Source organism: Heterodontus francisci, chromosome 1 (genome assembly GCF_036365525.1).
Source record: "Heterodontus francisci isolate sHetFra1 chromosome 1, sHetFra1.hap1, whole genome shotgun sequence".
Lineage (NCBI taxonomy): Eukaryota > Metazoa > Chordata > Chondrichthyes > Heterodontiformes > Heterodontidae > Heterodontus > Heterodontus francisci.
In genome coordinates this window covers 210,567,455-210,579,889 of record NC_090371.1, presented here as the reverse complement: position 1 = coordinate 210,579,889, position 12,435 = coordinate 210,567,455, and positions in this window count along the sequence as shown.

The window sequence follows — 12,435 nt, the reverse complement described above, 5'->3', positions numbered from 1 at the left end:
TGTGCCTGGATCTTTGAAGGTCTTGGGCTCCATAAAGAGAAGTATTCAGTACAAAAGCAGGAAGTTATGCTGAACCTATATAAAGTTCTGGTTAGGTCACAACTAGAGTATTGCTTCGAGTTCTGGTCACTACACATTAGGAAGGATGTGAGGGTCCTTGAGAGGGTGCAGAGGAGATTTACCAGAATGGTTCCAGAGATGAGGGATTTTAGCTACAAGGTTAGGTTGGAGAAGCTGGGGATGTTCTACTTGAAGCAAAGGAGATTGAGGGGAAATTTGTTAGAAGCATACAAGATTATGACAGGTTTAGGTAAGGTAGACAAAGAAAAGAAGTTCCCACTAGCTGATGGTACAAGCACTAGGGGACACAGACTTAAGGTTTGGGGCAAGAGATGCAGGGGGGAATGTGAGGAAAAACTTTTTAACGCAGCAAGTGGCTGACTACGAGGGTGCGGGAAGGGGAAATGATGAATGATTTCAAAAGGAATTTGGATGGACACTCGAGGGAAATAAACTTGCAGGGCTACAGGAATAGAGCAGGGGAATGGACCTGATTGGATTGCTCTAAAGAGAGCCGGCATGCACTCGATGGACTGAATGTCCTCCATCTGTGCCATTATGTCTCTCTGGGCTTGATTTTCAGCCCCTGTCGAGGCCAGGATCAGAAGCAGGTGGGTGTTAAAAATAGCAACACAGGCTGGCATGCTAATTCCCCGGCTCCATCCTGCCCCTGGGCCATTCTTGTGGAGGCAGGCTGGGGCGGGTGGCAGCAGGGCTACCTGCCCACATGCAGCGGTTACCAATCCAGCTTATTAAGGGCCTCAAGGCCAATTAAAGGAGGCTGCCTGGGATTTTCCAGTCGGCTTTCAGGTCCCTGCACACGGTGGGGGGTTGGTGAGTTTAGCTGCCTGGAGGCAGCCTCCTGGCGGCAGACCAGGGGGCCAATGCTCCAGGCAGGCTTAAAGACCCTGCCTGCCTGCAGGAGCAGCCACAGGCCACCCTGTAGAGCAGCCCCCCCTCCCCACCTCAACCCCACCCCATCATAGGGTAGCCTGGTTGCAAAAGCCATTTTTAATTTCAAGTTTAAAAAAGTTGGAGACAAGGCACCTCCATTTTAAAGTGCCCTCTCCCTTACTTATCTGCCATTGCAGCCTGCCCTCTAGTTTCGAGAGCCTGCTCGCCGTCCTTAATTAGATGGCGAGCCCAGCCTCTTGTCATTAACTGGCTGCTCTAGGGAAAAATCACATGGAGGGGTGGATTCTATGGGCCCCATGAGGAATGGGGGCCCCACAGAATCGCCACGGAAGACGGGCCTATCGCTCCCCGCACTCCCTGCCAAGTGATTTTTCCGGGGCCGTGAGACACCAGAGACAGCCTTCCCACCCAGAAGTCAATTGAGACACTTAAGTGGCCTATTAACAACCACTTAAGGTCCTCTTCCCCCCGCCACTGTGATCTAACCAGCGGTAGGGGGTGCCTCCACCACGTGGGGAGGTGGAGAGGGCACCACGTAAAACGAGGTGCCCTCCCTGTGGGCTTTGGGTGGGGGGGGGGTTCTCTCCTCCACAGGCAATCTGTGGCCCACGGAGGACCCCAGCCATCAAAACATGCACCATGGACGCCCTTCCCCCTGGACTTCACGCCCACCCTCCCATTCCACTCCTCGCTATGGCCTTTCGGCCACATCAACCACGCCCCACTTACCTGAGGTCTGTGGTTCCAGCGCTGGGCCTGGGTTCGAGGCCTCTGCAGTACTGGCAGTGGCTACACTCCCGATGGTGTTGCCGATTCTACTGAGCTGCCAGCCCTCTGATTGGCTGGAAGCTCTTGGAGGCGGGATCCCTGTCTTTAAAGGGACGGAGATCCAGTGCCAGGAGATTAAGTGCCTGCAGGATGGAGGATCGCTCTGGTGGGGCGCGAAAAGGCCGGGGCGGGATTCCCCCTTCCTTTTCTGCCCAGTGCCGGGTGAGCCCCACTGCCTCCACAAAACCTATCCCCATACAGTGCAGGCTGCTGACCTCCATTTGAGCCTGACGTCGAGGTTCAGAGGCCCCCAAGGAAAACCCTGCCCATGACTCTATGACCTTGGTCCCCTCCTACATGATTGCCTGCTGATAGTGAATTGATGAATTAATGATATAAATAGGGAAGTGATGCAAAATCTGCATACAGTCTAATTTTATTTGAAATTCCTAAAAATTGTCATTAAACAACAACTGTGGCAAAAGTTTATTACAGAAAGTAAAAATAATTTAAATGGCTAAAATAATTTCTTTCAATTTTTATTTAACAGCAATATATATTAGATGAAGGCTTTAGACATTTTCAAAGAACAGTACAGCACAGGAACAAGCCATTCGGCCCTCCAAGCCTGCGCCGATCTTGATGCCTGCCTAAACTAAAACCTTCTGCACTTCCGGGGACCGTATCCCTCTATTCCCATCCTATTCATGTATTTGTCAAGATGCCTCTTAAACGTTGCTATTGTACCTGCTTCCACCACCTCCCCCGGCAACAAGTTCCAGGCACTCACCACCCTCTGTGGAAAGAACTTGCCTCGCACATCCTCTCTCATCTTTGCCCCTCTCACCTTAAACCTATGTCCCCTAGTAACTGACTCTTCCACCCTGGGAAAAAGCTTCTGACTATCCACTCTGTCCATGCTGCTCATAACTTTGTAAACCTCTATCATGTCGCCCCTCCACCTCCTTCGTTCCAGTGAAAACAATCCGAGTTTTTCCAACCTCTCCTCATAGCTAATGCCCTCCAGACCAGGAAACATCCTGGTAAACCTCTTCTGTACCCTCTCCAAAGCCTCCACGTCCTTCTGGTAGTGTGGCGACCAGAATTGCACACAATATTCTAAGTGTGGCCTAACTAAAGTTCTGTCCAGCTGCAGCATGACTTGCCAATTTTTATACTCTCTGCCCCGACCGATAAAGGCAAGCATGCCGTATGCCTTCTTGACTACCTTATCCACCTGCGTTGCCACTTTCAGTGACCTGTGGACCTGTACGCCCAGATCTCTCTGCCTGTCAATACTCCTAAGGGTTCTGCCATTTACTGTATACTTCCCACCTGCATTAGACCTTCCAAAATGCATTACCTCACATTTGTCCGGATTAAACTCCATCTGCCATTTCTCCGCCCAAGTCTCCAACCGATCTATATCCTGCTGTATCCTCTGACAATCCTCATCATTATCCGCAGCTCCACCAACCTTTGTGCCATCCGCAAACTTACTAATCAGACCAGCTACATTTTCCTCCAAATCATTTATATATACTACAAACAGCAAAGGTCGCAGCACTGATCCCTGCGGAACACCACTAGTCACAGCCCTCCATTCAGAAAAGCACCCTTCCACTGCTACCCTCTGTCTTCTATGACCGAGCCAGTTCTGTATCCATCTTGCCAGCTCACCTCTGATCCCGTGTGACTTCACCTTTTGTACCAGTCTGCCATGAGGGACCTTGTCAAAGATCTTACTGATGTCCATATAGACATCATCCACTGCCCTTCCTTCATCAATCATCTTTGTCACTTCCTCAAAAAACTCAATCAAGTTAGTGAGACACGACCTCCCCTTCACAAAACCATGCTGCCTCTCGCTAATAAGTTCGTTTGTTTCCAAATGGGAGTAAATCCTGTCCAGAAGAATCCTCTCTAATAATTTTCCTATCACTGACGTAAGGCTCACCGGCCTATAATTTCCTGGATTATCCTTGCTACCCTTCTTAAACAAAGGAACAACATTGGCTATTCTCCAGTCCTCTGGGACCTCACCTGTAGCCAAGGAGGATACAAAGATTTCTGTCAAGGCCCCAGCAATTTCTTCCCTTGCATCCCTCAGTATTCTGGGGTAGATCCCATCAGGCCCTGGGGAATTATCTATCTTAATGCTTTGCATGGTGCCCAACACCTCCTGCTTTTTGATAACGACATGACTGAGACTATCTACACTCCCTTCCCTAGACTCATCATCCACCAAATCCTTCTCTTTGGTGAATACTGATGCAAAGTACTCATTTAGTACCTCGCCCATTTCCTCTGGCTCCACACATAGATTCCCTCCTCTGTCCTTGAGTGGGCCAACCCTTTCCCTGGTTACCCTCTTGCTCTATATATACGTATAAAAAGCCTTGGGATTTTCCTTAATCCTGTTCGCCAATGACTTTTCATGACCCCTTTTAGCCCTCCTGAATCCTTGCTTAAGTTCCTTCCTACTGTCTTTATATTCCTCGAGGGCTTCGTCTGTTCCCAGCCTTCCAGCCCTTACGAATGCTTCCCTTATCTTTTTGACTAGGCTCACAATATCCCGCAATATCCAAGGTTCCTGAAACTTGCCAAATATCCTTCTTCCTCACAGGAACATGCTGGTCCTGGATACTAATCAACTGACGTTTGAAAGACTCCCACATGTCAGATGTTGATTTACCCTCAAACAGCCGCCCCAATCTAAATTCTTCAGTTCCTGCCCAATATTGTTATAATTAGCCTTCCCCAAATTTAGCACTTTCACCCGAGGACTACTCTTATCCTTATCCACAAGTACCTTAAAACTTATGGAATTATGGTCACTGTTACCGAAATGCTCCCCCACTGAAACTTCGACCACCTGGCCGGGCTCATTCCCCAATACCAGGTCCAGTATGGCCCCATCCCTAGTTGGACTATCTACATATTGTTTCAAGAAGCCCTCCTGGATGCTCCTTACAAATTCTGCCCCATCCAAGCCCCTAGCACTAAGTGAGTCCCAGTCAATATAGGGGAAGTTAAAATCACCCACCACTACAACCCTGTTACCTTTACATCTTTCCAAAATCTGTCTACATATCTGCTCCTCTACCTCCTGCTGGCTGTTGGGAAGCCTGTAGTAAACCCCCAACATCGTGACTGCACCCTTCCGATTCCTGAGCTCCACCCATATTGCCTCGCTGCATGACCCCTCTGAGGTCCTCCCGCAGTACAGCTGTGATATTCTCCTTAACCAGTAATGCAACTCCCCCACCACTTTTACATCCCCCTCTATCCTGCCTGAAGCTTCTAAATCCCGGAACATTTAGCTGCCAATCCTGTCCTTCCCTCAACCAAGTCTCTGTAATAGCAACAACATCATAGTTCCAAGTACTAATCCAAGCTCTAAGTTCATCTGCCTTACCTGTTATACTTCTCGCATTGAAACAAATGCACTTCAGACCACCAGTCCCGCTGTGCTCAGCAACATCTCCCTGCCTGCTCTTCCTCTTAGTTTTACTGGCTTTATTTACTAGTTCCCCCTCATTTATTTCACCTGCTGTCCTACTGCTCTTGTTCCCATCCCCCTGCCACACTAGTTTAAACCCTCCCGAGTGACGCTAGCAAACCTCACAGCCAGGATATTTGTGCCCCTCCAGTTTAGATATATTTCATATTAAAAGATGTCTGGGACTCTCCTCTTCACTCCATGCGGGACTGTGGCAGAGAATGAATAAAAACTTCAGGTGGCAAGCCCTACCACAGCCTCATTGTTCCAATCAAGATTTCCCTCTCATTGATCCCACCAAGACCGTTGCTGACTTCTCCTTCCTGGTCTACCACAGGCAAAGTGCAGCAGGGAGCATTTTTCTCCTGTTCATCCCACTTCCACTACTTCCCAGGCTGGATTCTGGATCTATAATCCTGGATTCCTCAAATAGAGGGCGAGGGTCTCTTCTCCCTTCATTGTGGTTTTCACTTAGACTTTTGTGAATTGTTAGTCTCTATTGAAGCGTACCAGGATGCAAATATGCCAATCGTTGGGATGCTCCAGACCATTCATCTGCTCAGGAGCCTCCTGTGGTGTTGCAGCAACTGTCCCATTGGAACATTACTGGGATTTTTCAACCCGGCATTGTAGGGATCCCTCTTGGTGGTGGCAATCCACCGGGAGTCTGCCATGCATACGCAGTGCACGCTGAGGCAGGAAAATAGATCAGAGGTCCAGCAGTGTAGTAGCAGCAGTTGGAGGTCTGGTGCGCCAGAGCCCATCACTGGGAGAATAATCTTGGAAAAGGTATCAAGCACAATCAGTAAGGCTCTCATTTTCATGATTGTGGATTGGGGCCAGGGCCCCCAATGAATCAGTGGAGTACATTTTTTAAAAAAGTAAGTGGGCTACTGACATATGGGTTACTGGGTGAAACCTTTGCACGTTACCAGGAGGAAACACAGAAAATAGGAGCAGGAGTAGGCTATTCGGCCCTTCGAGCTGGCTCCGCCATTCATTATGATCATGGCTGATCATCCAACTCAGTAACCTGTTCCCACTTTCACCCCATACCCTTTGACCCCTTTCGACCCAAGAGCTATATCTAACTCCTTCTTGAAAACATACAATGTTTTGGCCTCAACTGCTTTCTGTGGTAGCGAATTCCACAGGCTCACCATTCTCTGGGTGAAGAAATTTCTCCTCATCTCAGTCCTGAAAGGTTTACCCCATATCCTTAGACTATGACCCCTGGTTCTGGGCTCCCCCACCATCGGGAACATCCTTCCTGCATCTACCTTGTCAAGTCCTGTTAGAATTTTATAGGTTTCTATGAGATCCCCCCTCACTCTTCCGAACTCCAGCGATTATAATCCTAACCGACTCAATCTCTCCTCATACGTCAGTCCCACCATCCCAGGAATCAATCTGGTAAACCTTCGCTGCACTCCCTCTATAGCAAGAACATCCTTCCTCAGATAAGGAGACCAAAACTGCATACAATATTCCAGGTGTGGCCTCACCAAGGTCCTGTATAATTGCAGCAAGACATCCCTGCTCCTGTACCCGAATCCTCTCGCTATGAAGGCCAACATACCATTTGCCTTTTTTACTGTCTGTTGGATCTGCATGCTTACCTTCAGCGACTGGTGTATGAGAACACCCAGGTCTCGCTGCATATTCCCCTCTCTCAGTTTATTGCTGTTCAGATAATAATCTGCCTTCCTGTTTTTGCTACCAAAGTGGATAACCTCGCATTTATCCACATTATACTGCATCTGCCATGCATTAGCCCACTCACTCAACTTGTCCAAATCACCCTGAAGCCTCTCTGCATCCTCCTCACAACTCACCCTGCCACTCAGTTTTGTGTCATCTGCAAATCTGGAGATATTACATTTAGTTCCCTCATCTAAATCATTAATATATATTGTGAATAGCTGGGGTCCTAGCACCGATCCCTGCGATACCCCACTAGTCACTGCCTGCCTTTCGGAAAAAGACCCATTTATCCCTACTCTTTGTTTCCTGTCTGCCAACCAATTTTCTATCCATCACAATACACTACTCCCAATCCCATGCGCTTTAATTTTACATGCTAATCTCTTATGTGGGAGTTTGGGAAGTCCAAATAAAGCACATCCACTGGCTCCCCTCATCAATTCTACTAGTTACATTCCTCGAAGAATTCTAGTAGATTTGTCAAGCATGATTTCCCTTTCGTAAATCCATGCTAACTCTGCCCCATTCTACCACTGTTCTCTAAGTGCTCTGCTATAAAATCTTTGATAATGGACTCTAGAATTTTCCCTACTGCTGACATCAGGCTGACTGGTCTATAATTCCCTGCTTTCTCTCTACCTCCCTTTTTAAATAGTGAGGTTACATTATCTACCCTCATATTAGATTAGGCACTCCTCTTCCTCTGGCCTGGCAGACCTCAGTGGGACATTACAGGCATCTCTGGCGAGGGAAAGGAGTCGGTACTTGAGATGTACTTCAGAAAACCACTAATAGTTTGGTCCTTTTGGCCCTTTTCCAAGAAATTTGGCAGTGTCAACATGGGTGGCGCGGGATTGCATCCCAGTACCTATGCTGGGACATGAATCCCCCCTCTGTGGATTTCCTGGGCCATGTTGGGTGCAAGGTATGGTGCTTGAAAATAAACTCTACAATTGTGAACTCTCGCATTGGCAAGACATGGTCAACTTCTAGTTCAACTCAAGGAAGACAGCATGCAGCTATCAGGTGTTTAAACAAAACAACAGCAGGGATTTGTCTTTTGCATTCTGGATTCTGGACTATCCAAGGAATGCAGTTCAGGAGAAAATCCTATCGAAACTTTGCTGAAAAGTCATTGGAATGAATTGCATGAACAATGGCGGCTGTTATACCTTGCTCATGGAAGGCTTGAGTAGTGGAAATAGATTCATTGTGTTGGAGCAGCATTACACTGAACATTGCAGGTGTCTACCCTGGTGTTATATCCTGGAATTAACAGTCATTGTAGGCCTGGCAGAGCAGCCTACCAGTATTGCTAGTAGACAGCAGCAGTCCCACTCACACACAACCTGGAGAATATAGTTAAAGCATGTTAGCCATATTGCTGCTATGAATGATTACCCATTCTTTTTCAAATGCAGCAGTGCAGTAAAATTAGGCTTTTTTGTCATGGTCCTGTTGCTCTACAATGGGAAATCCAGGCCAAATATAGGTGAGCTCACAGTTTGTGATTGGTTCTGAATGTAAGGGCTTGCCTTGCATACTAAATGAGGGCAGACCCTGGAAGATCTGGTGGTACTTTCTGCTCTGAAATTATGCAAGAAAAAGCATGTAGAACTCTGGTCCCTCCACCTCAACACTGAGATTGAAACATGTACTTGTAGTAGCGCATGTCAAGTCTAAGCGATTTGTGTGGCATGCTTCACTGGCTGTAAAAATGTGAAAGAGACCCAAATAATGTTTTTTTTTTCATGTTTGTACTTGCAGTTGTTCAATTTTCAGTCCGTTAACACGCTATCTGTACTAATGCTTTGTCTTTCAACACACCATTAACATATTGTTTGCCTTTGCTCCACGACCTTCTGGTCAGCTATTCTGTGACCTTGTCCTATCTACGCCTTCTCCTTTGTCATCTCCTCTCCCACCACCGCTTTACTTGCTTATAACCTTTTACATTTCTAATATTTGCCAGTTCTGAAGAAGGGTCACTGACCTGAAACATTAACTCTGTTTCTCTCTTGACAGATGCTGCCAGGCCTGCTGAGAATTTCCAGCATTTCTTGTTTTTATTTCAGATTTCCAGCATCCACAGTATTTTGTTTTTATTTTACCCAAATAATGGGAATGTATAGTTCACTATCCTAAAACAGGTGGGAGCCTCATGCATGCATACAATCAGGGTCCTACCTCATTAACAGGTCTCCGATGATCTTAGGATCTTAGGATCATAGGAGCAGGAGTAGGCCATTTGGCCCACTGAGCCTGCACCACCATTCAAGCAGATCATAGCTGATCATCTGCCTCTACGCCATTTTTCCACACTATCCTTGATATCATTAGTGTCCAGAAATCTATTGATTTCTGTCTTGGATATGTTCAATGATTGAGCTTCCACAGCTCTCTGGGGTGGAGAATTCCACAGATTCACCACCCTTTGAGTAACGAAATTCCTCCTCATCTCAGTCTTAATTGACTTGCCCCTTATTCTGAGACTGTGTCCCCTGGTTCTAGACTCACCAACCAGAGGAAACATCCTGTCCACCTCTACCCTGCCATGCCCTGTAAGAATTTTGTAAGTTTCAATGAGATCATCTCTCATTCTTCGAAACTCTAGAGAATACACACTCAGTTACTGCAATCTCTCCTCATAAGACAATCCAGTATCCCAAGAATTAGTCTGGTCAAAAACAAGAAATGCTGGATTCACTCAGCAGGTCTGGCAGCATCTGTGGAAAGAGAAGCAGAGTTAACGTTTCGGGTCAGTGACCCTTCTTCGGAACTCGAAGTCTGGTCAACCTCTGTTGCACTCCCTCTATGGCAAGTATATCCTTCCTTAAATAAGGAGACCAAAACTGTACACAATACTCCAGGTGTGGTCTCACCAAGGCTTTATACAATTGCAGCAAGACATCTTTACTCCTCTTATCAAATCCCTTTGCAATGAAGGCCAACATACCATTTGCCTTCCTAATTGCTTGCTGCAGATGCATACTAGCTTTTAGTGACTCATGAACTAGGACACCCAGGTCTCTTTGGACATCAACACTTCCCAACCTCTCACCATTTAAGAAATACTCTGCCTTTTTGTTTCTTTCTATCAAAGTGGATCACTTCACACTTATTCACATTATATTCTATTTGCCAGGTTCTTGTCCATTCACTTAGCCTGTCCAAACCCCCTTGAAGCCTCCTTGCATCCTCCTCACAACATATGTTCTCACCTAGTTTTGTGTTATCAGCAAATTTGGAAATATTACATTTGGTCCCCACATCCAAATCATTTATATAGATTGTGAACAGCTGTGGCCCAAACACTGATCCTTGCAGTACCCCACCGGAAATAGACTGCCATCCTGAGAATAACCCATTTAGTCCTACTCTCTGCTTTCTATCTGTTAACGAATTCTCAATCCATAACAGTATATTACCTCCAATCCCATGTGCTCTAATTTTGTTTACCAACCTCCTGTGTGGGACCTTATCAAAAGCCTTCTGAAAATCTAAATACATCACATCCACTGGTTCTCCTTTATCTATGCTCCAAGTAACATCCTCAAAAAACTCCAACAAGTTTGTCAAACATGACTTTCCTTTCACAAATCCATGTTGACTGCCCAATCGTGTCATTATTTTCCAAGTGTACAGTTATCTTATCCTTTATAATAGATTCTAACATTTTCCCTACTACTGATGTCAAACTAACAGATCTGTAGTTCTCCATTTTCTCTCTCGCACCCTTCTTAAACTGTGGGGTTACATTTGCTACTTTCCAGTCTGCAGGAACCTTTCCAGAATCTATAGAAATTCGAAAGATAACAACTAATGCATCCACTATTTCGAGAGCCACCTCCTTCAATACTCTGGGATGTAGTTCATCTGCTCCAGGAGGTTTATCAACTTTCAATCCAATTAATTTTTCAAGTACTACCTCTTTATTGATACTAATTTCTTTCAGTTCCTCATTTTTACAAGTTGCTTGTTCCCTAATATTTCTGGGAGATTTTCTGTGTCTTCCTCTGTGAAGACAGACACAAAGTAATTGTTTAGTCTCTCCGCCATTTCCTCATTCTCCACCATAATCTCTTCCGTGTCCACATGCAATGGACCCACATTCATCCTTGCTAATCTATTCCCTTTCATTTACCTAAAGAAGCTTTTACAGTCCACCTTTATGTTTCTAGCTTGTTTACATTCATAATCTCTTTTCCCTTTCTTTATTAGTTCCTTGGTCCTGCTGGATTCTAATTTGCTCCCAATCCTTGGGCTTACCACTTTTTCTGCCGACCTCATAAGCCACTTCCTTTGACCTAATGCAATCTTTCACTTCTTTTGTTAGCCACAGTTGATTCACCTTTCCTATTGGATTTTTGTGTCTTAGAGGAATGTATATTTTTTGTAAACTGTGTAATACTTCTTTAAATACTAGCCATTGTCTGTCTACTGTCAAATCTTTTAATGTATTTTCTCAATCCACCATAGCCAACTTGCCCCTCATACCTTCATAGTTTCCTTTGTTCAGATTTAAGACCCTAGTTTCAGAATGAATGTCATCTCTTCCAAACTTCATATAAAATTATATTATATTGTCATTACTATTTCCTAATGGGTCCTTTACAGAAAAGTTATTAATTAGCCCTTTCTCATTTTATAATATTAAGTCTAATGACATAATCTAATCTAAAAACTTGTTAGGCAGCACAAGCTCCATGGCTACTCTGTTCCAAAGATTGAAGAGGGTACAAAAGGTAAGTGTTAAATTTTCCTTACAAGGCCAAATTCACCAGCAGAATATAGGTACAATGAGGCCCAATCATCATATGCACTGGGCATTGACAGCTTCTGAGCAGAGGTTTTGCTGTCTTGGTAGATCTGAAGGAGCACAACAGTATGTTCCTGAACAGGTCTTTTGCATCAATGTTGCTTGCTGTGCCTTTCCGTCCTTTACTATTGAGAAAGGAATGTAAATGGACTCTCAGGAGGAGGCAGCTCACATACAGAGAAAGCTGAGGAACCTGGAACTCTGCCTCCTGGGGTTCAGTACTCATAGAGACACTATTAGTCACACAATCTGCATAGATTAAAGATTAGATTAGATTAGAGATACAGCACTGAAACAGGCCCTTCGGCCCACCGAGTCTGTGCCGAACATCAACCACCCATTTATACTAATCCTACACTAATCCCATATTCCTACCAAACATCCCCACCTGTCCCTATATTTCCCTACCACCTACCTATACTAGTGACAATTTATAATGGCCAATTTACCTATCAACCTGCAAGTCTTTTGGCTTGTGGGAGGAAACCGGAGCACCCGGAGAAAACCCACGCAGACACAGGGAGAACTTGCAAACTCCACACAGGCAGTACCCGGAATCGAACCCGGGTCCCTGGAGCTGTGAGGCTGCGGTGCTAACCACTGCGCCATTGTGCCGCCCTTAGGTGCCTTTTGGCATATTTGATTACTCAATTTCTCCTGCCGTCCT